The 25,937-nt window shown below is 45.2% G+C and overlaps 1 protein-coding gene and 1 long non-coding RNA gene across 4 annotated transcripts in view; one reads left to right on the top strand and one right to left on the bottom strand.

The window, feature by feature from the left end:
* GSE1 (Gse1 coiled-coil protein) overlaps positions 1-25,937 on the top strand; it is a 770,474-nt gene that overhangs the window by 58,432 nt on the left and 686,105 nt on the right. The gene's annotated exons all lie outside the window — the stretch shown is intronic.
* LOC116422049 lies at positions 15,051-19,510 on the bottom strand. Its single transcript, XR_004232643.1, has 3 exons — positions 19,440-19,510; positions 15,330-15,554; positions 15,051-15,254 (listed from the first exon to the last, which is right to left on the bottom strand). It is a non-coding gene; the product is annotated as an uncharacterized LOC116422049 (long non-coding RNA).

The raw sequence follows: 25,937 nt of genomic DNA, 5'->3' as shown, positions 1-25,937 counted from the left end.
TTCTGTCTATATCTATCTATCTATCATCTATCTATCTATGTATCCACCTATCTTTTCTACTATTTATCTAGCTCTACCATCTGTCCATATCTATCATTCATCCATCTATCTGTCTATCATTTCTGCTATCTATATCTACCATCTGCTCATCCAGAGCTATCATCCATCCATCTATCCATCTATCTGTCTATCTCTTTCTATCTTTCTATCATTGCTACTACCTATCTACCTATATCTACCATTTGTCCATCTATCTATATCTATTCATTCCTCCTTTTCTTCCTTCCTTCCTTCCTTCCTTCCTTCCTTTCTTTCTTTCTTTCTTTCTTTCTTTCTTTCTTTCTTTCTTTCTTTCTTTCTTTCTTTCTTTCTTTCTCTTTCTTTCTTTCTTTCTTTCTTTCTTTCTTTCTTTCTTTCTTTCTTTCTTTCATTTCGACTACCTATCTACAATTTGTCCATCTATCTATATTCATCTATCCATCCATCCATCTATCTATCTTTATTTTTTTTAATCAACTCATATCTACTGTTTGTCTCTCTTTCTATTTATATTATCTATGTCTTGGGTAGATGCCATCAATGGACAATGCGCTGGACCAATGTCTACATCATTCACTTATTTGTATATGGAATCTCCCCTCTCTCCTTGTTGTGATATATTCCTGGGACTTCTAGGGCACATAACATTACCATTAGTCAGAGTATCAGTTATAAGTTGGAATGGCAGTTTGTTCTTTGCTTCAGGAGCTATAGAGAAAGCTCTGAAGATGCTTTGCTTGGGTTGGGCTCTAGAGGGAACTCATCTGGGGGCTTCTCGTGCTCATCAGGATTTACAGTTGGTCACCTTTGCCTGCCGTATGGAGACCAGCAGAAGGATTTCATTCTCCTCATTTTGCAGCTGGTGAGAGCCCGTTCACTGGCCAAATGGGATAGTATATATAAAGGGTTTTTTTTTTGCCAACCCTGACAAGCTATGTACACATTGGCAATTATACAACCTCCCTCCCATCAGAAGCACCTGGACTCTGCCCCGGGTCCTCAGGATCTGATGAGCTTTTTGCCTGGACTTGACATGAACCAGGATTCTGTATAACTTCCTGGCCATCCCCAAACTGCTCTCCCCTCAGCTCCCATTTATTTGTTGTCTCCCCCCATTAGAGTATGAGTTTCTTGAGGGCAGGGACTTGTATCCCCAGCATCTGTCACATGGCAAATAAACACTTTATCATTTATTTGTTCTTTCATCCCTTCTTTCACTGAGATCCTGGCTGGCCTTTATTTCTCCATCCACTTGCCTTTAGTCCTCTGACCCTGCCTTCAGTCTCTTTGCTCAAAGGATGGGCGCACGCTACACATTTCAGTGCTAAAACAACCTTGTTCATGGAGGTGAGGGATTTCCCTGATATTTAGTCAGCTTCTGGTTCCCCCTCCCCCCAAAAAGGACAAAAACAAAACAGTGGCTGCGGTCCTCTCGACAAGGAGCAGCTGTTTGTGTTTTGCACCTCACAAACTCATTTCATTATGTCATGGACCAGTAGCTAGAACCACCCCCACCCCCTTTGAAAGGTCCAGTTGTCGGAGTAATGCGTCAGGAGACTAAGCTAGGCCTGTAGTGAAAACTCTCCTGACCCCAGACAAGTCCCTTTGCTAGGGAACCTCAGTTTTCTCATCTACAAAGTGGGCACAGTACTACCCTCCCTGACATGGTGGGGAACATCAAACTCTCTCTATATATATATTGCTACTTCTCAAGTGGCACAGAAAAAAATGTTTCCTGTTTGCCCCCTTCTCCCTCCCACACGGTACCCCTGAGTGGTGACTTAGAATAACCCCTTGCCTCCAATTTTTTTAGGAACTTTTTTCCCTCCTTCATTTCCAGTGGGTGGCTGTAAAAATAGCACTTGGTTTGAGTTAGGAGTTTGGGGGGTTGGTGGGGGGGAGTCCGGTTTCTCCTTTTCCTGGAGGAATGACTGGGACCACATGTTGCCAGAAGTCTTTGGCTGGTAGAGGCAGGCTAAGGCTCCAAGGAGGCTAGCAGGCGTCGGCACAGATGGAAATTTGATCACCCCCGGCTCAACAGACGGTTTGATTTATTTTAAAATCAAGCAGATGGCTGCAACAGGAGTTTGTTTAAGTTCAGCTCAGAGCTGGGCCCACAGCCAGGAGCCTCGCAGCAGCTGTGCCAAAAATTTTTCAATGACTTTGCTAGTCAAACCACCTCTTCCCCTCCCTTTTGAACTGTGGGCACACCACACACATGTATGCTTCTCTCCCTCTCTCTCAGGCTGTCTCTCTCCTGTCTCTCTGTCTCCCTTTCTGTCTTTCTATCCCTGCCTCTCTCTCTCTCTAGTCTGTTTCTCTTTTTTTTATCCCTGAGTCTCTTTTTCTCCCTGCCTCTTTCTGTCTCTTTTTTCTCTCCCTCTCTTTATTTTTGTCTCTCTGTTTCTCTCTTTTCATCTTCCTTTCTCTGTTTCTCTATCCCTGCCACTTTCTGTCTCTTTCTTTCTCTCCCTTTCCTTCTATATGTATTTCTCTTTTCTATCTTCCTTTCTCTATCTCTCTATCCCTGCCTCTTTCTCTCTCTCTTTCCCTTTCTTTCTGTAATCTGTTCTTTTCATTTTCTCCTTGTCTTCTTTCCATCTCTCTCTATCCTTGCCTCTTTCTCTCTGTAGTTTCTTTCTCTCTTTTTTATCTTCATTTCTTTGTCTCTTTATCCCTGCCTCTTTTTGCCTCTTTCTCTCTGCCTTTCTCTCCTTCTCTTTCTGTAATCTGTTTCTCTTTTCCCCCTGTTTTATCTCTATCCTTGCCTTTTTCTGTCTTTTTCTCTCTCTCTCTCTTTCTTTCTGTCTTTCTCTCTTTTCTCCCTATCTCTGTCTCCCTTTCTGTTTCTCTTTCTCTACCTCCTCTGTCTTTCTCTCTGTCTCTTTCTTATTTCTTTCTCTCTCTTTCTGTATGCCTGTTTCTTCCTTTTCTCTGTCTTCCTTTCTCTTTCTCTACCCCTGCCTCTTTCTCTCTCCCTCTCTTTCTGTAGTCTGTTGATCTCCTTTCTCCTTGTCTCTGTCTCCCTTTTTCTGTCTCTCTCTCTCTCTCTCTCTCTCTCTCTCTCTCTCTCTCTCTCTGTTTCTTTCCTCTCTCCGTATCTCTTTCTCTCCCATCTTGTTTTTTTACTCTCTTTTTGTCCTCCTCATCCCCTTTTTGAGAAATCATCATGAATAGCTCTCTCTATATCCTATTCCTCTCTTCAAACCCAAAGGCTGATGATTAAACCTCAGTAGCTCCACTCCTTCTCATTCCAGTCCTTCATTACCTCAACCTGAGCTTTTCCTCATTTATAAAACAAAAGCTGAGCTATGGGACCCTAAGGGCCTTTTCATCTCTTACTGTGTGTGTTCTTAGTCTGGGCTCCTTCTGGCTCTAATATTCTTATGATCTTTACCCATTAGGAGAAAGGCAGGTGAAGTGAGAAGACCACAGAACAGTGGGCCAGGGATCTGGGTTCAAATACTGCCTCTGCTCTTCACTCCTACTGGTGTTCCTTCCTAGAGGGTGAACCAGCCTCTCTTCCTCTAGATCGCAGGACACATAGAAAATGAAGACCTTGTGCAAACTGGTTTTCAAGGTCCATTTTGAGCCATAAATCTTATTGTTCCGCTCAGGGTGCCCCTCTGCAATTAGTAGTTATCTTCCTCACGAATACTCTGGCAGTTCCCTGCCCCCTCGCTGTCTTTTCTGCCTTACCTCCTCCCCACTCTGCAGTGCCAGAGGGAACAAGAGCGTCTTTGTACCATCCCTCCAGTGCCTAGACCACCCTGGCTTGTTCCTCTCCCAGTTATTCCCATCTGGGCAGTAAGGGACCTTGGGAATATGCTTTCTGGGGCAGGGGGAGGGACCTCAGAGGTCGGAAGAGATTTGAAACTTGTGAGTTGGAAAAGCATCACAGGGGGCAGAGAATTGGTCAGTTAGCATTTATTAAGCACTTACTGTATGCTGGGCACTGTGCTAAACTGAAGGATTGAAGTACAGTCCTTTGCCCTCAAGAAGTACACATTCTAATGGAGAACGTATATAACTATGTACATATAAGCTATAGACTGTGGAAATGGCAGGTAATCTCACAGAGAAAGGAAGGTCCTGGGACAAGGTCAAAAGTTACTGCAGAAATTATTGTCACTGAGATTCAGACACATTCCAGCCAGGTCTGTGCTATTCCTGCTGCTCGATGCGGGCATCCTGTATATAAGAGAGAATGCCAGGGAAGACTCAATCAATTGATTGATTGAGAGAAATCAATTGATTAGTCGATCAGGATAGCAAGAATGCCAGGGCAGGAGCCTTAACGAGTCCCCCGGGCGTGCCATCTTCTCGGCAGCTGTTCTGTTCTTGGAGGGCACGGAGGGCAGGGGGCAGCTGCTTTACCACCGCCTGAGGGCTGAGCCTCCAGCTGAATTTCACTGAGAGTTCAGACCTGGGCTGCTGACACTGACTCATAGCTCTCCCAGGAGACACATGCTACTTGGTTCAGGGTTATGAGTCATATCCCCCATCCCCTAAAGGGGATTAGCTGGTCCTGTCTTCAAAGTGGAGCAGTTTGGGCTGTGGGCGCTGCCTCCCCTTCCTGCCCTCCTCTGCTCAAGGGCTTGTGGCCTGGCCCCAGGACCACCCTATGAAGGCTCCGTTGGCACTGGAGGCCAGTTTCACACAGCCCAGCCGGGCTGAGCTTTTCCCTAGCCGGCGCTAGCCCAGGCTTCTGAACAAAACAAGGAATTCTTCAAGTTTCTAAAATAGGGAGCCAACTCTTTAAATAACCCCCATCCATGGGAGACAGGGAAGACCAAATGAGATGGGGCAGCTTCCCCAAGCTGCTGGGGCCCAACTGCCTGGTGATGCCGATACCAGGCTCTGGGATCCAGGCTTTAAATAGATCCCTGGCTCTGGATTACAGGGGCTCCAGGAGGAGGGCTCGGGGATGTCCTGGGGATCAGGAGGGGGGAGGAAGTCCTGGCAATCCGAGCAGACGCTCCTGGGGCTGTAGTTGTACAATTTTATTTTTAATCCCCAGTTAGAGATTCTTCTTCTTCTTCTTCTTCTTCTTTTTAGGGTCAGTCTGTGTGGGAGCTGAGCTATTGGCCCCTGTTCCCTCCCATTCCCAGAGCCTTTGTTCCTCTGGCTTTACAGCTTCACCTATGACAGCTGGGGCCGGGCTTCTGAGAATCCAGCGAGGAAACGAAGCCAAGTGGCCTGTAGGGACGAGGAACGAGTGGATGGGCGAAATGTCAGAGGCAATTAGGCTAAATGGTGTGGAGAGCTTCAGACTCCCAGCACAGGCCCGGGCGTCCTGGGAGAGAGGGAGCGGGGAGCGGGAGCATCCATCTCTTCACGTCTCCCTTCCTGTTGGCCTCGGCGGAGGTTGGCTGCCCAAGTGGGCTGGCTCCTGCTTTCCCCCAGTTCCTCCAGTAATTACCTCATGCTTCTAAGTACTTTCTTACCACAGGGTGGAGGCTCCATGGGCATCTTCCCTTTCTCAGACCAGTTGCCCTGGGCCTGGACTCCTAGGATCCTGTCCTGAATTTTAATTGGGGTAGGAGGGGGTGGTGTCAGGGCAAGGAATAAATGACCCTTCTCTTCTCTGGGAAGGAGGAGGAGGATTATTTCTGGAGCTGCTGGTCAGACTTGGCCAGATCTTGGACTCTCTGCATCCCGTGAAATGATTGAAATCATCATTTTGGGTTCAGTTTAGAAGATATTTATTTGTACTGAGGGGAGAAACATGGTGAGGTGGTCAGGTCAGAAACCTCCATTTCAGCTCAGACTCTGACATTTAGTAGCTGCGTGTTTTTAAGTAAGTGACCTGGGGGTTGGATGAGGTCACAGTTCAACAAAGGTCAGAATTTTGAAACCAGAAGGGAACTTGGAAACCATCCTGGTGAGCCCTCCCATTTTACCGATGGGGAAACTGAGGCCCAGTGAAATTAAGTGACTTACCCAGAGTCACGGAGTGAGAGTCTGAAGCAAGATTTGAATCAGAAATCTCACTCTGAGTTCATTTGTATTATGCTGCCTTCTCTAATGCTACTTATGTCTTTGACATTCTGCAGGGGAAGGTTCCTTCCAGCCCTGGCTTCCTAAATTATCGGGACTCTTACAGCTCTGCTGTTGGGTTGTTTTCTGATATTCCGTGCTTGTCTGGGGGCAGCTAGGAGGTGACACAGGGCACAGAGCACTATGTATGAAATCCAAGACTTATCTTCCTGAGTTCAAATCCAACCTCAGATACTTAATAGCCATATGATCCTGACCAAGTCACTTAACCCTGTTTACCACCATTCCCTCATCTGTAAAATGAGATGGAGAAGGAAATGGCCAAGAAAACCCCAAACGGGGGGTCACAGAGAGTCAGACACCATTGAAACGATGGTGCAACAGCAGCGTGTCTATCGAAAGGCTCTTTGGGCTTCACATCTGATGGATTAGAAGGGATTTTTCAAAATACTACCTGCCAGTTGGGGGAAGGGACAGGGATATTTGTGGGGGTTTTTTAGGTCACAAAGCTTTGACTTATTCTTCATTTTCATCAGCTGGCATTGATTTTTGGGATGGAGCCTTGCAATACGCCTTTCTGACTTTGCTCTAGGATTCTCTCCCCTAGTTGTCTGGCATACATTACAGGTAGATCTGCCATTTGCTATATTATACATGCTGTTCATTCACATAGGATTTTTTTTTCTCCTCATGTTACTTCTTCAAGGGCATAAGAAAATCTAACTTAGAAAGAAGTCATTAGTTAAAATGTATGTGCTAAAAGTATGTTCCAGAAAACCTTAACTTAAATCTTCCTGGGATTATAAAAATAATTACGAATATTTATTTATACGAAGGCAGAATCTTCAGGCATTCACCTGGGTATACCATTCATTCCTTCTATGAGGAACTGTCTCCATCCTCCCCAAACTGTGCTGAAACACACCTTGAGGGAACCTTGCAGAAGATCCATTCATTTCACACAGAGTCGTGTATCCAAAGCAATTCTTGATGTGACTGTGAATTCCTCCTCTGATTTCCCCTACTCCTTCCCATCACTCTAAGAGGGGAGTCATCCAGAAAACCCCAGAATCCAAGAACTAGAGAGAGAAAAGTCATGTAATCACAGCTGTATCTGAATATCCCAACTCTATCCCCCTACAACATATCCAATAGAGTTTTCCATCCTCTGCTCCAAGACCTCCCAGGAAAGGAGAACTCACTGTCTCCAAAATTGAGTGGGCTCAAATTTTAGTGGACTGTGCGCTCAATATGAATCAATAATGGGACATGGCTGCAGAAAAAGAAACCCGATTTTAGGCTCTAACAACAACAATCACAACAGCAATAATAATAATAACAAATATATAAATATTTTCCCATTTGCTCCATCCCAGGGTTGTTGTGAGGATCAAATGAGAAAATGCCAGTATCTGGCACATAGTAAGCACTATATAAATATTAATTTATTGTTATTGTTATTCATATTGAGAGTACAGTCCATTAAACCCACTCGATTTTTTTAAACACAAAATAAATCTCTCTCATTCTCCACTGTGGAGTTTATAGTTAGTTTTCCTAGATTTTAACCTTAGATTTGACCCATTATTCAAGCTTTTATAGATCTTCACTCTGTTGTCCAGGGGATTAGCTAACTGGTCTTTCTTTTAAGAAATTTATATAAAAAAAAGTTGAATAGCGTCAAATTGAGGACAAATTTTGAGGGAATTCTGTCCAGTTTGATATTGATCTGTTAATCACTACTCTTTGGATTTTAGGCCATCAGTCAGTTATAAGTACACCTGTCGCTCCACCCAGTCCTCCATATAGAATGAGAGATCTTGGCAAATGCTTTGCTGAAAGGCAAGATGCTCTATCTATAGTATACCTTTGACCTACCAAACTTATTATGAACAAACAGGTGCCTGACATGGTGCTGACCAAACTACTGTAAAACTTGATGAGCTCTGAATGATTACTGCTTCTATTTCTAAATGCTTACAAAGCAGCTCTCTAATTATACATCTTAGACATTTGCAAGAAGGAGCTAAAGGATATCACCAGGTCCGTGACACTTACTATATTCTTGGTTTTTCAAAGATAGCTTTCAGCAGTCCAGAAATTCTAGCTGCCAGTCCTTTGAGTATCCTGGCATGTGGTTCTCCCTGGCCTGGGGGCCTGAACTCCTGGAGGACAGCTACGTGCCTCTTGCCAGGAACTAACTTCCCAATCTGTAGATCATTCTCCTTAGTAGAGAAAGCAAAGACCAGATATAAGTTGAGCAGCTCTTTTTTTCCACCAGCATCATTCCATCTTTCACAAGCCAACAAGATCACCCTCTCATCCCTTTTTATGTTTTTAAGCATTACAGCAAAAGCAATCTGATATAGGTTAAATATGTGCAGTGCAGTGCTAAACATACTTCTGTATTTGTCTGATCCTTTTCTTACAAGACTGTGATAGCCATTTGTCTCTTGGATATCTGTCCTTGCTTCTCTCTTTTATATATAGCTTTTCCAAGTGTAAGTGGATGGATAAATTCTCTGAGTATTCACAGTAGTCTCTTTGGACAGCAGCCCTTTTTCTTTCTCATCAAAATCACCTGTGTTTATGTCACCAGAATTTTGCTCTCCAGAGCTCTCCATACCTGCCCAAACAACTTGGCCTGTAGAATTTTTAAATCATGGGATTCTGCCTTTCCTTTCAATGATCATTTTAATTAAGATCCATTCTTAGAAAATGTAGGATCTGTGTCAAACTGGGTCTATGTTTTCCTTCTTTTGTTTATCACAAACTGTGCTAAGATGCACCCATCACTAGATCCCAAGGTTGCTATTAAGTTAGTTCCTCCAGATTCACAAGAATTGGGTCTATGTTATTGCTACTTTCATCTTTTGATGAATAAAAATTGTCATTAAGGTAAGTCAAGAATTTATCAGCTGCTGATTAACCAATATTCATTCACGTGGACTAGCTGTGTGACTTGATCTCTTGTCCCCTCATCCAAAAAAAAATTAACTAGATCTTGGAAATCTCAGTAGGATCATAGGTTCATTCTTTTAGCAGAGAAAAAGAGCCAGAAAAGGTCCTAGTGATTAAAATTCTTACAATTGTATCATTCCTCAGTGCCAGATTTTTGCTCAATTTCCCAAACTTATAGTCTGCTTTCTCCTTTTGGTTCTCTGGTCTTCTGGGACATAAGAAAATGGTAATAATGCCCTGAGGTTCATCTCATATAGACAGAACCCAAAGGTTGGTGAACAACTTTTTGAAAAGTCAAGAATAGGATAGGATTTACCAATGTCATTGTAGATATGGAAGTTTTGACAAATCCTTGATATCTTTTCAGCTTCCATTCCTGACTAGAACACTATTGATGCTCTAATGTTCCTCCCTCATCATAGCACAGGGGCTGTTTTAATAATCACTCATGTCAACAAACTATTACCTATTACGCACTTATACAATATTACCCTCCTTGAGGGTAAAATGCTAGGCTGATGATTTTGCCTTGATCACCAATGTAGAATCATACATTGAAAGCTGAAAGGGGTCTTAGAGATAATCTATTCCAAACTCCTCATTTTATTTTATTTGCTGAGGCAATTTGGGTTAAGGACTTGCCCAGGATCACACAACTAGGAAGCGTTAAGCATCCAAGACCAGATTTGAACTCAAGTCCTCCTGATTTCAGGGCTGGTGCTGTGTCCACTGGGCCACCTCATTTTATAGTTGAAGGAAACTTAGTCATAGAGACAGGAGTGTCCTGGAATTAGTTCATTCTGTCTTTGTGAAGAGCCAGTTGTTAAATTTTGTGCGAGCATTTAGGTTCTGGAAATCTACAAATGTTAAAAGATTTATTATTTTGTTGATCGGAGAGACTTAAGAAAGTGATGGAGAGAATGTTAATAAGGCATTTGTTTTCCCCTCCAGAGAACCAGTTGTTAAACATTTCTCAGCATGCTGATACATAAACATGTTGAAAGGTTAAGTGACTTGCCTGAACAGCAGAATTAGAACTTGTATCTTTTCTGAATTTAAATCAGTAAGTATTTATTTCTCCCTCCACTTGACCTTTTTTACATGCATTCAAAATTCTATCATTCGATTAAAGAAATAAATGTCTTAGACTGCAGTGGAGGAGAGACTACCATAGTGAAACTGGCAGGAGGTTCTCATGGGATTTTAGAGTTTCCTGTTTTTTAGATTTAGAGTTCATGAGAGTATAAACTCTGTGAGATCAGTTATCTTTTCCTTCATGACTTCAAATAGCAGTCATACTTAGAACGACTTACACATAGTAGGTGCTTAATTAAGGTAGATAGATTTGAAATGAGGATCAAGTGTATGAGAGCCATCGAACTGTAGAATGTCATACAAATGTTAGGAGGTTAATTCTGCAATCATTTATTAAGCTCCTGCTGTGTGCAAGACTCTCTTGTTAGGTACTTGCTGTTACAAAGAGTAGACAAAAGACAGTGTCTACTCTTGAGGAGCTTACGGTCTAATATAGTGATTCATTATTTGGGGTTAAGCAATAGGTTAATAACCAGTAGTTATTCCAAGGTAGTGGTTGGGGAGCAAGCCAGATATAAGATGTAGAAGCATGAGTACAGAAATGGAACCCGTGAGTGTTGACTTCTCTTTCCAGAAATTTCATTTGTAAAGGTGTGAGGCAAGGGATAGGAAAATAGCTTGAGGGGATGGAAAACCCAAAGGAAAGATGGAGTGTGGAGTTTCAAGGGCTAAGGGGGACTTGAACATGTTTGTAGTCTGAGGAGAAGTCAATAGTTGGTTGCAGAGAAGATCAGAGTGGGGTGAGAGTAAAAGCATAATGTCATTGTTAGGAGAGAAGGGTAGGGGAAGGGAAGGATTCATCTCAGGCAGGTGAGACTGGGGGAGACCAGGAATGACTTGAATTAAGCTCCTTTGCAGACCAGGAGTAGGGGATAGGGGGTTGCTTTGATGAGTGATTCTGGCTACATGCAAGCTTTAGGTATGACTGTGGTTCTCCATTCTGATTTTTGGCTGGTTTTGAACCTTTGCATTCTATCTCCAGCACTTAGCACAGTGCTGGCATACAGTAAGCAATTAATAAATGCTCGTTGACTGACTGATTATTGTTCTCTTTGGTGCTGGGTTCCCCCAACTGAACTGAAGGAAGAGGAGGAGCTCATTGTCCAAAAACAGGATACATGGAGGGATCTCTGGGTGGTCACTACTCTCCTGGTCATGGCCGATGCTTTTAGAGAGACATCTTTTCTCCAATGCCTTCCACACACAGAATGCATTTCATTTCAAAGACACAGGAAGGGGACCCTCTCAATACCTTTCTCACCCTCTGCTTCAGCCCTCTTACCTGGCCCCCACTCTGATGCTCTCTCTCCCCTTTCCTCTGATCCCTCTTGGGTGATATAAATACAGCAAAAACCCTTGTCTCTTGACCTCTTCTGAGAAACAAGTGGCCCCCTTGAGTTTCCTGGGAAAGCTGGCCTGGATACCCTTACCCATTCCTCCTCCCAACCTCCTCAGGAGGTCAGGGTGGGTGTTGAACCACAACCAACCTCCCTGGAGCTGGTCTGTTAGAAAGAACAAGGAGAGAAGAGGCAGGATGATAAACTTTAGGGAGTTACATCTGGCAGCGGGATTGATTGGGAGGAAGAGACACCATCTTGGAGGCTGTGGCAGCTGTCCAGACACGTCCACTGGGGCCTGGGCTGGGGTGGCGGCCGTGGACATGGAGAGGAAAGAAAAAAGAATGGGCCCGGGGATTCATTACAAAGCGGGAATCAAGAAGATGTGGTAATTGGTTACTTTGCAGAGAGAGAGGAAGGGCGGGAGGCGTCGGAGCTGACAGGGAGATGGATGGATATAGGCAGAGGTGACTCTGGGAATACAGACCGCATACCTCCAGGAGCAGGAGGCAGCTGTTGGAGGAGTCTGTGCAGACAGGTAAAGGGGATGTCTGGCTCCGCCGGAGCGGCTGCACCATGCCAGGGGCCTCTCTCTCTGCTCAGGGAGGGGAAGCTGGGGAAGGTCATGGAAAGAGTTAAAGCAAGCAGCCGAGCAAGCCTCCTCTGAGTCCTGCAGGCTCTGGGTGTTTGACAAGCCAAACAACTGTTTTTGACTCACTCTTGCTGCGTTGCCAAGTAGGATTGCTTCCACACTCTCATCTCTTTGGCGTGAAGGATGTGATGTGTGTAGAGATACTGGCTTGTTGGATTTAAAAGAAAAAAAGAAGAGGGAGGTGGGCTAGACTGTTGAGGAGGGGATTGTTTGGAGAGAGGACTGAGGGAAAAAAGGGATGAGATCTGAGAGAAAGAGAGACAGATAGAGAGAGAAAGAGAGAGGGAGAGACAGAGAGAGAGAGAGATGTTTTTCATCCTGACTTGTTTAAGACAGCAGAGATGTTTGCTTCCACCCAAGAGGAAACCTCCACCAAGAGGGCCTCAGATCAGTGGAGTAAGGGGTACTTGAATCCGGACACGTTGGTCCATAATGCAGCTCCTCTTGCTTGGTACCTGTGGAACCAGGATCAAGTCCTTTTGGCCTCTCTGAGCCTCTGTTTTCCTATTCGGGTGAGTTAAGCTGATTACCTAGTCAGAGTTTCTCAAACTACGGCCCGGGCCAGATGCAGCAGCTCAGGACGTTTATCCCCCTCACCCAGGGCTAGAAAGTTTCTTTATTTAAAGGCCCACAAAACAAAGTTTTTGTTTTTACTATAGTCTGGCCCTCCAACAGTCTGAAGGACAGTGAACTGGACCCCTATTTAAAAAGTTTGAGGATCCCTGAGCCCTAGAATATCCTCCACCCAATTGCCCAAGTGATTTGCCCATTGCCCTGGTGAGACTAAGGAACCTGCTCCCCTATAAGCCCCAGTGGCTCCCTGTTACTTCTAAGATCCTCTGCTTGACCTTTAAAGCGTTTTCTTACTCCTTCCTGCATGTTCTATAAACCAGCCCCTTTGGTCCACTGGCAGTTCCTAGCACAAAATATTGAGATCTCCATGCCTTTTACCTATCTAGCTTCCATGCCTGGTATGATCTTTCCCCTGACTTCCCAGACATTTTTTTTTGACTAGTTAAAGCCTCCCTTCTCCCGAAGGTTTTGCCTGAGGTTCCTCCCATTTACCCTGGCTGTGGCTTATGTTTCCATTTTGTCTCCCCATTTAGACTGTAACCTCTCTGAGGGCAGGGACTGTGGGGTTTTGTGTACTTTTTAGCCTTTCTCCACATCCTTAGCACTCAGCACAGTGCCTGGAACATAATACATGATTAATGTTTATTGACTGACCCATTCATTATGTGAACTCCTGAGGCAACCCACCCAGGACTGGAATCTCCTGGCCCACAAGGGGGGTAACAGGGATGGAGAGGAAATGGAGGGCGGAGGCCCAAAGAGAGGATGAATGTTCCCTGTTGGGGAACCTAGAAAACCACCGGGCTGGTGTGTTACTAGGTCACTTCTTCCCTGAAGTAGCAACAGCTGCTGCTGCCCTCCCCAGCAGGCAGGAGTGGGCCACCCGCAGCACTGACCGTGGGATGTCATAAACACAGGCAGGGCCGGCCCAACCGTCCAAACTGATGGTGCTCTTTCAGCCCCGTGAGGTCCCGGGCCCTTGCCCAGCCAACCTTCACCCCCTCCGCCCTCCCCAGTCTGAGTAAGAAGGCTTCCCTTGGTTATAGCCACGAGGGACCTTTCTATGCTCTCCTTCTCTTGGAAGTGAAATAGGGGATGAAGTCCTTAGAGACAGCTCTGGTGGCGGCAGGAATAAGGGCAACCTTTGTCTCTGGGCCCTTTCTGGCCACCCCAGGAGGAGTCTATATCTTATAGACATCAAGGATGCTCTTGCCCCTCCCGTGAAGGGGAGAGCCAGCTGTCTGGGAGTCAAATTTCCCATGGTGTAATGGGAAGAGACTGAATTGGGAAACAGAACACATGAGGGCAAAAATAATCTGACGCTCTACAGGTTGTGGGAGCTACGGGAGGTGACTGTGCTCATCTCCCTCTCCCTGGTATTGTCCATAATCCTTTGGCCACCGTCCTCCAAAGGTGGCTGTGGAGAGCTTACTGAGTCCTGTGCCCTCCTTGCCCCTCTATCACACTCAGCCTCAGATTCTCCGGTTGGAAAAATGAGGGGATCGGGCCAGATGATTTCCTCGAGCTCCTGGTTCCTTGATTTTCTCCTGACACTAAAGTGGTGTTAATTTTATTTTTAATGTGCTTTGGGGCTTTTTGCCAGTCACCCCGAAGAAAGTGATTGAGATTCTAGTGAGAAGATGGGCGAATATGACATCTGAGAATCTACTGAAGGAATTGGGGCAGTTTAGCCTGGAGAAGAAAAGTCTGAATTTCAGGGAGAACAGAAGAGGCATCTTCAGGCATATAAAAGCCTATTTATTATCAGGAAAAGGGATTACAGATGAACTGCCTGGCCCCCAGAAGGCTCCTAAAAGTGGTATCTTAATGTCGGTGGCTGACATCATCTCTCGTTTTATCCTTGGAAATTAGGTGCTATTATTGTCCCCATTTCACAGATGAAGAAACTGAGGCAGGTAGTGATTAAAAGTCTTGCTTAAGTTTATATACCTGGTAAGCTTCCAAAGTTCAGTTTGATCTCAGGCCTTCTAGCCTTAGGACCACATCTAATAGGTTAAGAACTCTTAATCTTTTTTGTGTTCTAGATCCTTTTGGCAGGCTGGTGAAGCCTATGGAGCCCTTCTCAGATCATCTTTTTAAATGTGTAAAATAAAACACACAAGATTGCAAAGGGAACTAATCATATTGAAATACAGTTATCAAAAATTTTATTAAAAAAAAAACAAGCTAAGAATTCTTGCTCTATGTGATTAAGTGCTTCCACTCCAAGACGAGAGATTAATTTTTTCTTGAATTATAGCAGTCATATAATGTTTCTGAAAATATGTACTTATAACAAGACTTTGTTCTTTCACTATAAAGAAAGATCACACAGATCAAGTTGGTACTGGAGCGGGGACTAAAAAATCACTCACGCTTACAGCGTTGTTAAAGTTGCCAAAGCTCTTTGCTCCTCTGGGAGGAGGGCATTGTAAGCTTTCTCTGTGTTTTTACAGAAGAGGAAGTTGAGTCTCGAAGAGGTTAACTGATTTGACAGCAGTAATCCTCAGAGCCAAGATCGGCATCCAGGTCTCCTGACTCCAAGCATAGTGTTCTTTCCACTGGATCAAAATGTTCTTGGATTGTAGGTTAGAGGGCTAGAGAAAAAAAAAAAAAGATTGATATGGATTCAGACTTTCTCTCCCCTGCTGTTCCTCATTCCCCACCCTCACCTGAAAGTAATTGGCTTTGAGGTCTCCGAGCAAAATGGTTTCAGTGTTCTCCATGGACCATGCTTCTTCCACTTCTGGGATGGGGCTCTCAAAAGGCGATTCCTCTTCCCCGCTGGCTTCCTCATACTCTATAGATCATTACATGCTCAGTAATTGTTATCGAGTTTTAGACCGATAGACATAGGAAGATGGATGAGATTATGAGTATAAGGTGGTCAGGGCCTCCTGCATAGAGGAATCAATTAAATGGGAGATATTAACACAATGCTATTTACTTAATAATTTTCACTGTCTTGTAGCAGAAATAAGTGTTTTCTTCTCCTCTTCCTTCTTCTTCTAAATCTCCTAATTCTTCTTCTACTAAATCTTCTCTTCCTCCTCCTCCTTTTTCTCTTCCTCCTTTTCCTATTTCTCCTCTTCCTCTTTTTTCACCTCTTCCTCCTTCTCTCCCTCTTCTTCCTCCTCTTCCTCCTTAGTTTTCTGACTATGGGGTTAGGTGACTTGTCCAAGATTACACACAGTTAGTATTAAGTGTCTGAGGCCCCATTCAGGTCCTCTTGACTCAAAGGCCTGTGCTCTATCCATTGGACTGCCTAGTTGCCCCCTAACCACTTCCTCCTGTGGAAAATTTCTTCCTTCCTTCCTTCCTTCCTTCCTTCCTTCCTTCCTTCCTTCCTTCCTTCCTTCCTTCCTTCCTTCCTTCCTTCCTTCCTTCCTTCCTTCCGATAGCAGATTGTCAAAGTCTGGAGGGACCTTAAAATATAATCTACTTCAAGCCCTTTTTGGAATGAAGAAAAGGCTCTTATTAGATGCTTACTTATTATGCACCAGGCAGTTTCCTAACTTCAGGGGTGGGGGAAATCTAAAAACACCAAAATAAAACATCACCTGCCTTCAAGGAGTTTGCATTCTGACGGAGGAAGACCACAGAGAAAGGAAAGTTGGAGGTTGAAAAGCAGGGTCGAGGGACCTGAAGGGCTTAATTAAAAGCAAATGGTTGGGAAATGGGGGTTGAGTGAGTAGCTGGCTGGAAGGGACTAGGGAAGGGGGAGATGGCTTCCCTAGACATTTATTCCAGGCCTTGGTAGGAACCCTGTTCTGGAGGGAGTGGAGAAGGCCAGGGTATGGATAGCACTGTTTCAAAGTCCATAATTGGGCCAGGGGCTGGCTCATTAATCAGTGCTCAGGACCCCAGAGGCCAGTTCATGGAAGAATGGCAAGCCACATCAAGAAATATTAAGTACCTACTAAGCGCCAGGCACTGTGCTAAGCACAAGAATGCCCATACCCATCACTTTAGCTTGGGAAACAAAAGGTCACTGGAGAGTTCTCTGGGCCTGGAGCCAGGAAAACCAGAGTTCAAATTTGCTCTCAGATATTAACTGTACTACCCTGAGCAAGACCCTTAATTTCTGTTTGCCTCAGTTTCCTCATATGTAAAATGGGGATAGTAGCAGCACCTACCTTCTGGGATTGTTGGGAGGATCTTATGGTATATTTGTAAAGTGCTTTGCAAACTGTAAAAATCTTAGATAAATGCTAGTAATTATTATTATTCCTATTACTTGGGGATTCAATAGTAGACATGATTCAGGGCTTCCCTTGTGGATCTAGGCATCGATTCACAGCTGTTCACTGCACAGTCCACGAAAAAAGTCATGAAGGTCATGTATTTGACATATGGGGAAACTGAGGCCCAAAGAAGAAAAGGAGTGGTCCAGCTCCATGTGGTTAGTTAGTTAGCAAACACAGTTGTGTCTGGAACCCAGAATTCTGGCTAATACTCATTTATGAGCATAAATCCTAGTATTTTTCCCCATTACAAAACAGCCTCATTATTATATATCCATACCTCTTATGCAGGCTCTTCCCCCTTGGGACTTCGGTCTCCTGCTCTCTGAAATGAGGGGGACCCTCTGGCCTCTCACCCCCCCCCCCTGCAGAACCAGGCTCCTGGCTCCTTTTCTTCCTCTGCCTCCCGTGGCACGTGTGCCAGGCCGGGTGCAGAATAGCTGCCTCATTGTCTCTGGGGCCGGCCCCCCGTGGGCAGACCCAGCCAAGCCCAAGTGTCTAAAGAGATATCCAGAGTCTGGCAGCTCCCTTTGTCTTGTCCTGGCCACAGGCTGAGTGACCTTTTCACCCTTTCAGCCTGGTGCCTTTGAGGGCAGGGGGCCTGGACTGTCTGGGGAGCCTGAGAACCCCGCTTCCCTGCCCACGTCCCCACAGCCGGGCCCCAGGCCGCCCAGACTGCGGTTATCAGTCCGGGGGGGGCATTCTTGGTTCGCTTCCATGGCGGGGTGGCACTCGGATGGCTTTTGTTAAGTTTCCCCGTGAACTTTGGAACATAAAAGACTGTGAAGGAGGGAAGATGGTGGCCCCAGCCCACCCCCTCCCCATTTCATTTTTCCTCCCCCACCCTAACTGATGTGACTCATTGTGGGCAAAGCAGACCTTTTAGCCATTGGGATGGAGATAGGGCTAAATCTAGTTCCTCATTAGGCTGTATTGACATATGGAAAAGAACGCTGGGTTGGGGGCCAGAAGAAGTGGGGTGAGATCTTGGCCCTGCTCTTTGTTAGCCATGTGGTCTTAAAGATGTTACCTCCCTTTTCTGGGCCTTGGTTTCCTATTCTGTAAAATGAGGGTCTTAGACTAGAGCAGGGGTTCTTAACATTTTTTGTAACATGGATCCCTCTGGTGGTCTAGCAGAGCCACTGGCCCCTTTCTCATCATCATGGATTTAGAATCACAAGATAAAATACATAAGTTTACAAAGGAAACCCATATTGAAGTAGAGGTATTGAAATAATTTTAAAAACAAGTTCACAGATCCCAGAGCAGGCAACAAGCATTTATTAAGTGCCTTTTGTTTGCCAAGACCTGTGTTACAAAGAAGGGCCCCCCCTCAAAAAAAAAAAAAAAACTGGTTCCTGCCTTCCTGGAGATCACTTTTAAGAATCCCTGGGCCACCTTCCAATTCTAAATTCTTTGATCCTGTTAATCCCAGAATCAGTTGACCCTTTCATTGTTATCATGCTTTCATCCTGGGCTGCTGACCTGACTAGGACTGGGTATAATGCCATTTCATAGATGGTGACACTGAGGTACAGAAAAAGCTGAGAGCTTTCTAAAGAAGCTCTGAGACTGGGACTAAAAGGAATAACTGTTTCTATAGCACTTTGAGGTTTACAAAGTACTTTTTTTGTCTTCTATACCTAGTGGAAGGGGGGAAAGTGACAAAAAATTGGTGCTCAATAAATGCTGATTAAGTTAAATTGGATTCAATTTTCCTCAGAGCACGTGAGGTAGGTAGTGTTAGGAAATGACCCCCCCCCAAGATCACTTTAGTCATTAAACTGATCTAGGCTTTCCCAGGAAATCCTCAGGACATGGGATCTCAGATCCTAAGTTCCTGGACAGAATTTGAGACAAGGGACAGAACTTGGGAAGTCGCCAAGTAGGATGGACAGAGGGATGGTTCGAATGGACCATGCTCTTATTTGGAGATACGCATGGGGTCAGTGTGGTTCAGATGGCAAACTCCTGCAATCCCACTCCTTCCATGCCCCCGCACTGGCATCCTAAAGCCCTGGCAAGCCCTTGTTTCAGTGGTAGGGTAGAAGGATGGCATCTCCCATCTGCAACCCTGGCATTCACATGCTGGCACTGGAAGGAAGCCGGGCACAGGCAGGGTGCCAGTCAGGAGCACTCTATCAGAACAGACCATGCCTGGCTGTCAGCCCCTTCCTTCTCCTTTTAGTTCAGTTTTGTTCATGTCTGGCACTGCCAACTTCCAGGGTGGCGGAGGGAGAGCTGAGTGCTCACACTTGGCCCCTGATACAGGCCACCATTGTGCCAATAAAGTTGGTCTCAGGTAGAGGGACATAACCCTCAGAGAAAGCAGCATGATTAATGGGGCAGCCGGAGAAAAGGCAAGACCCCTTTAGGAGAATCTATACCCAAGAAGACGAATAATCTGCCCAGCATCACAATAAGTGATAAAAGTGAGGATTTGAACTCAGGTCTTTAGTCTTTTAACCTAGTCTTTTTCCCATAATTCTTGCCAGAGTTGAGAATGCTAATGGAGAGGGGTATATAAATCAATGTTACCTGTAAGGGAGGAAGCAGGAGTGTTCATGCTATGGGACTGCAGGAGTGGAAAACAGTGGGCTTGGTTCCCAGCTCCCCAGGCCCTCATCTCTTTCTCTAATGAGAACAAGGTTCCCTTCAAGGTCCCTTCCAATCACGATGATGATGATGATGATGATGAAGAAGAAGAAGAAGAAGAAGAAGAAGAATTATTTAAGACTTATGAAGAACTTTCCTCAAAATCTGAGTTACGTTGTAACAATATACAGCCATTTCCTCAAAACTTGTGAGTTACATTGTACTGGTATCAGTATAACCATTTCCTTAAAACTTGTGAGTTACATTGTACCGCTATCAGTACAGTCATTTTAAAAGTGAGAAACTTGGGCTCAGAGAAGGGATTATAAGGTTTCACAGATAATAAGCATCAAGATTTGTATCTGAATCCCTTATTCTTGCTACTACAGCAATAGTGACCTAACTACTGTTGGGCAATAAGGAGGACAGAAGTAATATGAAATTTGGTTGCTGCTCTCGAGGAATCTCTAGTTTACTTGGGGAAGTCTTAAATAAAAATAATAATAATAATAACCAACAAATTTATATATAGCATCTAACATGTGCCAGGTACTATACTAAGTGCTTTACAATTATTATTTCATTTGATTCTCATAACAGCTTTTGGAGATATTATTCCCATTTTACAGATGAGAAAAATAAGGCAAAGAATAGCAAGGTGGATGTTGTTATTATCCCCATTTTCCAGATGGGGAAACTGAGGCAAAAGCAGTAAGCTAGGTGCTGTTATCATCCTCATTTTACAGTTAGGGATGTGGCTTGCCTACGATCACAGAGCTGTTAGTGTCTGAGGCTGGACTTAAAAGTCCAGCTCTTCATGACTGCAGTGCCGGTGCTCTACCCACTGTGTCACCAAGCCGCTGCATGATAATTACCGATATGACAAAGTTATGTGATCAATGCTAAATGAATACGAGCAATTAAAGTGTGAGAGACTGTGCAGGTTGTGCTGGAATTGAAGTTAAAAGTCCTGACTCTGCCATTTCGTACTGCTGTGATGTAATCCCAATTTATCCTGGATATCTCCTTTGTATGTTGTCTTCCTCTTTAGACAAGAAGTTTTTTGGTTTGGGTTTTTTTTTTTTCCCATAATGTTGTATCTAGCACATAGTAGGTCCTTACCAAATGCTTGTTGATTGACTGACTGATCTTGGCCAAGAAACTGGCAGCTAGCATCCTGACATTTATAACTCCTTTAAAATTTCCCAAACACGTTGACAGCAGTTCTCATTTGGAGCTCCATAAGAACCCCACGAGGTCAGCAGGAGGGTTACTCGGATCATTTTCCCAAATGAGTAAACTGAGGTGTGATGGTGAAATCACTAGCCCAGGGTCTCACAGCGAGTATCGCAGAAGGGATTCCGGCCCAGATCTTCTCGCTACCATTTCCCAGCTTAACATCGGTGGGCTCCCCATCTGGAGAACAAGGGGGACTGCGACTAGCCAGGAGTCCCTCTCAGCTGTGCTAAGTAGCCCCGGACAGGGCTGCCGATTCCCCCCAGATCTTCAGCTCCCACTTCTGTGGTCCTGCCTCTAAGCGGAGGGAGGAAGGAGAGGGCACTGTAGGAGGCAGATAGGAGGGATTCAGGGAGCTCACATCCATTTAAGCTGCTTTGGAGCCGCCTGACAGACACCTGAGCTCGGAGTGGTTCCCAGTGTAGACAGAGCAGAGGGTCTGCAAATCCAGATGACCCCGGAGCTCGTGGCCGGCCCCTGAGCCGGATCTCGGGAGCCAAAGCCAGGCCGGGATGCGCTCTCCGGGGGCAATGGCAGATGGGGGAACTCCGTGCTCACGGGAAGGGGAGCTACAGCCAGCCATGTTCTAGGGATGGTGGAGGCACAGGGCAGGCCAGGGATGGCTCTGGCTGTAACGGGTTTGCAAATCCACCCCAGCTGGGGGATTAAGCCAGCATCTGGCTTCTTTTACAATATTAAAACAAAGAAGGTTGCAGGCGCCATTATTGGAAGGAGGGAGGGCCATGGGGAGGGGGGGAAGGCAGAGGGAGGTCGGGAAGCCTAGTGATCTGCCCTCGCCCTAGGTGTGTTGGCAAAGTCCGTGCCCCTGACAACTGCCTCCCTAATTACCTCCTTCCCGGCGATTAAAGAAATGGAACGCTGGAAACAACACATTTCATCCTGACAGGGGGTGACATTCTGAACGTGCCTTGATTGTGAATGAATTCCTCCCTTTGGGGTGAGGGGGCGGGAGGGAGGTGCCAGCCATGGAGCCGGGGCTGGGGCGAGGGGGGGGAGAAGGGCAGAGTGATGTTGGGGAAGCAGACAGCCCTGGAATGGAGAAACGCTTCCTGGCCCGGGATTGCTTTTTCCAAGCTTCAGAGTTGGTCACAGAGGCTGGCTGCAGGTGGGAAGTGGGGGGGGGGGGTTGGTGGTTGGTGGTGTAACCCAGCGTTCCCCCCGGGGCCAGGCTCCAGGCTCCAACCTCCAACCCAGAGGGGTCCCCCCTCCCTCTCCTCCCTTCTTCTAATGAGGTACAGCAGTCAGCAGGGCTAGCCGCACAACTAAAATTAGCACCAGGTTCTCATTCTCCTTTGCTAAAGGGGAAACATCTAATAATAAAAAAAGAAATAAAATAAAGCTCACGATTTCAAGAAGACAGAAGGGGTTTTACCTCTTTCCCTTTCCTTCTCTTCCCTCCCCCCTCCTCCCTTTCTCTCCTCCCCTTTCCTCTTCTCCTCCCCTTTCTCCTCCCTCCCCTTTTCCTTTCCTTCCTTTCCCTTCCCTCTCTTAGCCTTCCTTCCCGCCTCTTTCCCTTTTCCTCTCTTTCCCCTTTCCCTTTCCCCTCACTTGCCCCTTCCTTTCCTCCTTAAGTCTTCCCTCCTCTCTTTTCCTTTTCTCTTCCTCTCCCTTCCCTTCCCTTCCTCCCTTTCCCTTTCCCTTTCTTCTCTGCCTTTAACCTATTCTCTTTCTCTTCCTCCCTTCTCCCTTTTCCCCTCTCCCCCTCTGCCTTCCTTCCTTCCCCATTTCCCCCTTCCTCCCCTATTCTCTCTTTTTATCCTCTTCCCCTTTCCCTCCCCCTTCTCTCTTTTTATTCTATTCCCCTTTCCTCACCCCTTTCCCCCTTTCTCCACTTTCCCCTTTTCTTCCTCTTTCCCCCCTTTCCCTTTCCTTCCCCCTCCCTCCCTTGCCTTCCCCTCTCTTTCTCCACTGGCCCTCTGCCTTCCCCCTTTCCCCTTCCTCTCCCTCCTCCCTTCCACTCCCTCCCTTCTCTTCCTTGTCCTCTCCCCTCCCTCCCTCCCTCCCCCTCCTCTCCCCTCTCTTCCCCAACTCCTGTTGTGTCGCTCTGAGCCTGGGGAGGCTGCAGGAAGCCAGGGAGCAGAAGTGCCAAGTAGGAAACTGTCAGGCAGCCAAGACCCTACTTGTTTGTTCGTCTTGCTGGAGCCAGGGACTGACCTTATTAGCTCGGAGGGCAGCTGCCTTATTAATGCACATCTGGCAGAGGAGAGGCTCCCTAGCCCTTAGATTGTCTTCCTGTCGACCACTAGCCTTGCATTACCTTCGCAGGAATGTGGACAGGGACTTCACGCATCTGCAGGGAATTTCTGCTGGGGCTCCCTCTTTGCAGCCCCAGCCTGCTGGGTAGCCTGCAGAATTGGGGGGAAGGGAGGGGAGAAGAAGAGAGTGGAGGAAGGGGAGGGGAAGAGAGGGAAAGGGAGGACTCTTCTCGCCTCCCTGATTTCTGTGGCCTTTCCTCCTGGCAGCCCGTCCTTACGCGGAGGAGTAAACCATGATTAGTGCCAGGGAGAAGCCATTCCCCAGAGCCCCCCAGCTCTGCTAAGGTTGGGGGGGGCAGAGATTGACAATAAGCTATTAACTGGGGCCGGGTGGAGAGAGGATGTCAAAGGTCACAGTAAACTCTAATCAGGCTCTGGAATACTAATATCCGAACTGGAACCAGAACATAGAGAATACTAGAGCACAAAACTCTAGAACTGGGGGGTCTAGCCCACCACCCTTCATATCACAATTGAGGCAACTGAGGCTTCAGAGCAAAAAAGTGGCTTGTCCCAGATCACACAGCGGATCAGAAGCAGAAATGGATGTAGAGCCCAGATGTCCCAGATGTTTGCTCAGGTTGACATCCCCAACATGGTGCTCCCCAGTAAAAAGGGGGAGGAAGATTCAGTCAAGTCAATAAGCATTGATTAAGCCCTTACTGTATCCCAAACTACTGAATGCAGGTGATACAGACATAAGTCAAAATAAAGTATAGTTTCTTCCCTGCTTACATTTGAATGAGGGCAGACGATACCTAAAAAAGAGCTCGAAAGTGGGGCTTGGGAGGGTAGTGACCAGGTCTGGAGAGGTGAGAGGAAGATGCTGGCCTATTGTGTCTTAAAAGATCATATATGTTTTCCCTTTCATGGTTTTTCCCCTTTTATTTTGATTTTTCTCTTCTAATATGATTCATAAAAAATGTGTATAAAATTAGTGTACATGTATAACCTGAAAAAAACCCAATAGAACAATAAGAAAAATCATAGAATTCTTGGGGATTATTGGAGGATAATGTACTGCAGTGGAAAATGAATGAATATGAATGAACGAGCATTTATTAAGTGCTTACTATGTGCAAAGCAGTAAAGATAAATCAAAGAGTAAAACTGTCTCTGCTCTCGGAAGTTCACATGGTGCAACAGATAGAACATGGGAGCTAGAGTCAGAAGACATGAGTTCAAATCCTGCCTTAGCTACTTATCAGCTCTGCCACCTTGGGCCAGACATTTAACCTCTATCTTCCTGAGTTTTCTCATCTGTAAACTGGAGGTAATAATAGCACCTACCTTCCTGGATTGTTGTGAGGATGAAATGAAATAATTTTTGTATAGAATACAGTAATTGCTTAATAAATGTTTCTCTCCCTATCTCCTATCCCAGTAGGGGAGATATCACATGTAAAAAGTTTCCAACTGGAAATCAGACAGATCCTTGGTCCTTAGGGTGCAGAGAAGGGTCCTTAGGCAACAAAGAGAGTAAAAATACTTTCTTTCAAGTTTTCCCCACATTTAAAACCATTCCCATTTCTGATGCAGAACCACTTCAAAATAACAATGACTTTACTATGAAGAACTTTCTTTTCTAAGTCTTCTGTGGCTGAGGCTGCTAACGAAGCAGCTCCTGTTTGAAAACAAAGGATGAATACAACAATGAGGAAATTGTTTAATAGTAATAGTAATAACACACACATATATGTATACACATACATATATACATCTACATGCATATCTATATATGTATATGAACACACATATATATGTATATGTGTGTGTGTGTGTGTGTGTGTGTGTGTATATATACATATATATATGTATGTATGTATATAGCACTTACTGTGAGCCAAACACTTCGTAATTATCTCATTTGATCCTCACAACAATCCTGGATTATTATCCCCATTTTATAGATAGAAAAACTGAAACCCATGGATTAAATCATTATCTAGCCAGTATCTGAATTTGGATTCAACTCAGGTTTTCCCATTTCTAGATCCATTGCTCAATCCACTGCATATCTAATCATCCCTCTCTGGCCTCAGTGTCTTTATCTGGGCTTGGACTCTTTGACCGTCAAAATCCCTGCCTTTCTGCTCTGATTCAGCTCCCGTCTTCTTAGAGCCTTTCTACTGTTTGCATTCCAAGTGGACCCTGCATTATGTTAATCTACACTGGGGTGGAATTTTAAGCTTATAAACAAGAACTAGACTTGGTTTATATTGTCTGGAAGTTCCGACTCTAGACAATGTGTCCTTTCCCTGGCAATATTGGATTGGGGGTGGGGAGATAGTTCCATCTTTTCCTTGGTCAGAGTGGAAGCTGATAATCTCCTTGTCTCTGTCTGAGAGTCTTGGCTTGGCCAGTATATTCACTCTAGAGCTTCCTGACACCAAAGAGGCTGGAGATGTTCATGATCTCCCTGTGGGCATGTGGGCTGGTCCCTCATAGGTATGCCACAAGTTTTGTGAATAGGGTCATAGTGTCAGAGAAAGGTGCAGTTAGACCCAGAGTTTGAGAGCAGGAAGATGTTAGAAAGATGCATCTAAAACAACCCTCTCCTTTAGTTTATTGCAGTTTTCACGTGCTATCTCTTTATACTTTTATAATTTTTTTATTCTGAACTTAAAAGACACCAAGTCACACTAGCATGTCCCATATAGTAGAATGGAAAAATAGGTTTGGACATTAAACCGTAAATCTCTATTGCATTTCTTTTGAAAATGTAGATAAATTCAGTGGGCAATTTTCAGAACTATTCTTCTTGTCTGTAGTTCTTTCTGTTCTTCCTTCTGTTTATTTCTGTGTATTTTTTTAAAGAGGATAGCTAGGTGGTACCATAGTGGATCGAGTCTCAGGCCTGGAGTCAGGAAGACTCCTGCTCTTGAGTTCAAATATAACCTTCTGTACTGACTAGCTGTGACCTTGGGCA

The sequence above is a fragment of the Sarcophilus harrisii genome, chromosome 2 (assembly GCF_902635505.1).
Source record: "Sarcophilus harrisii chromosome 2, mSarHar1.11, whole genome shotgun sequence".
In the NCBI taxonomy this organism is placed as follows: domain Eukaryota; kingdom Metazoa; phylum Chordata; class Mammalia; order Dasyuromorphia; family Dasyuridae; genus Sarcophilus; species Sarcophilus harrisii.
This window is presented reverse-complemented; position numbering and strand designations above follow the sequence as displayed.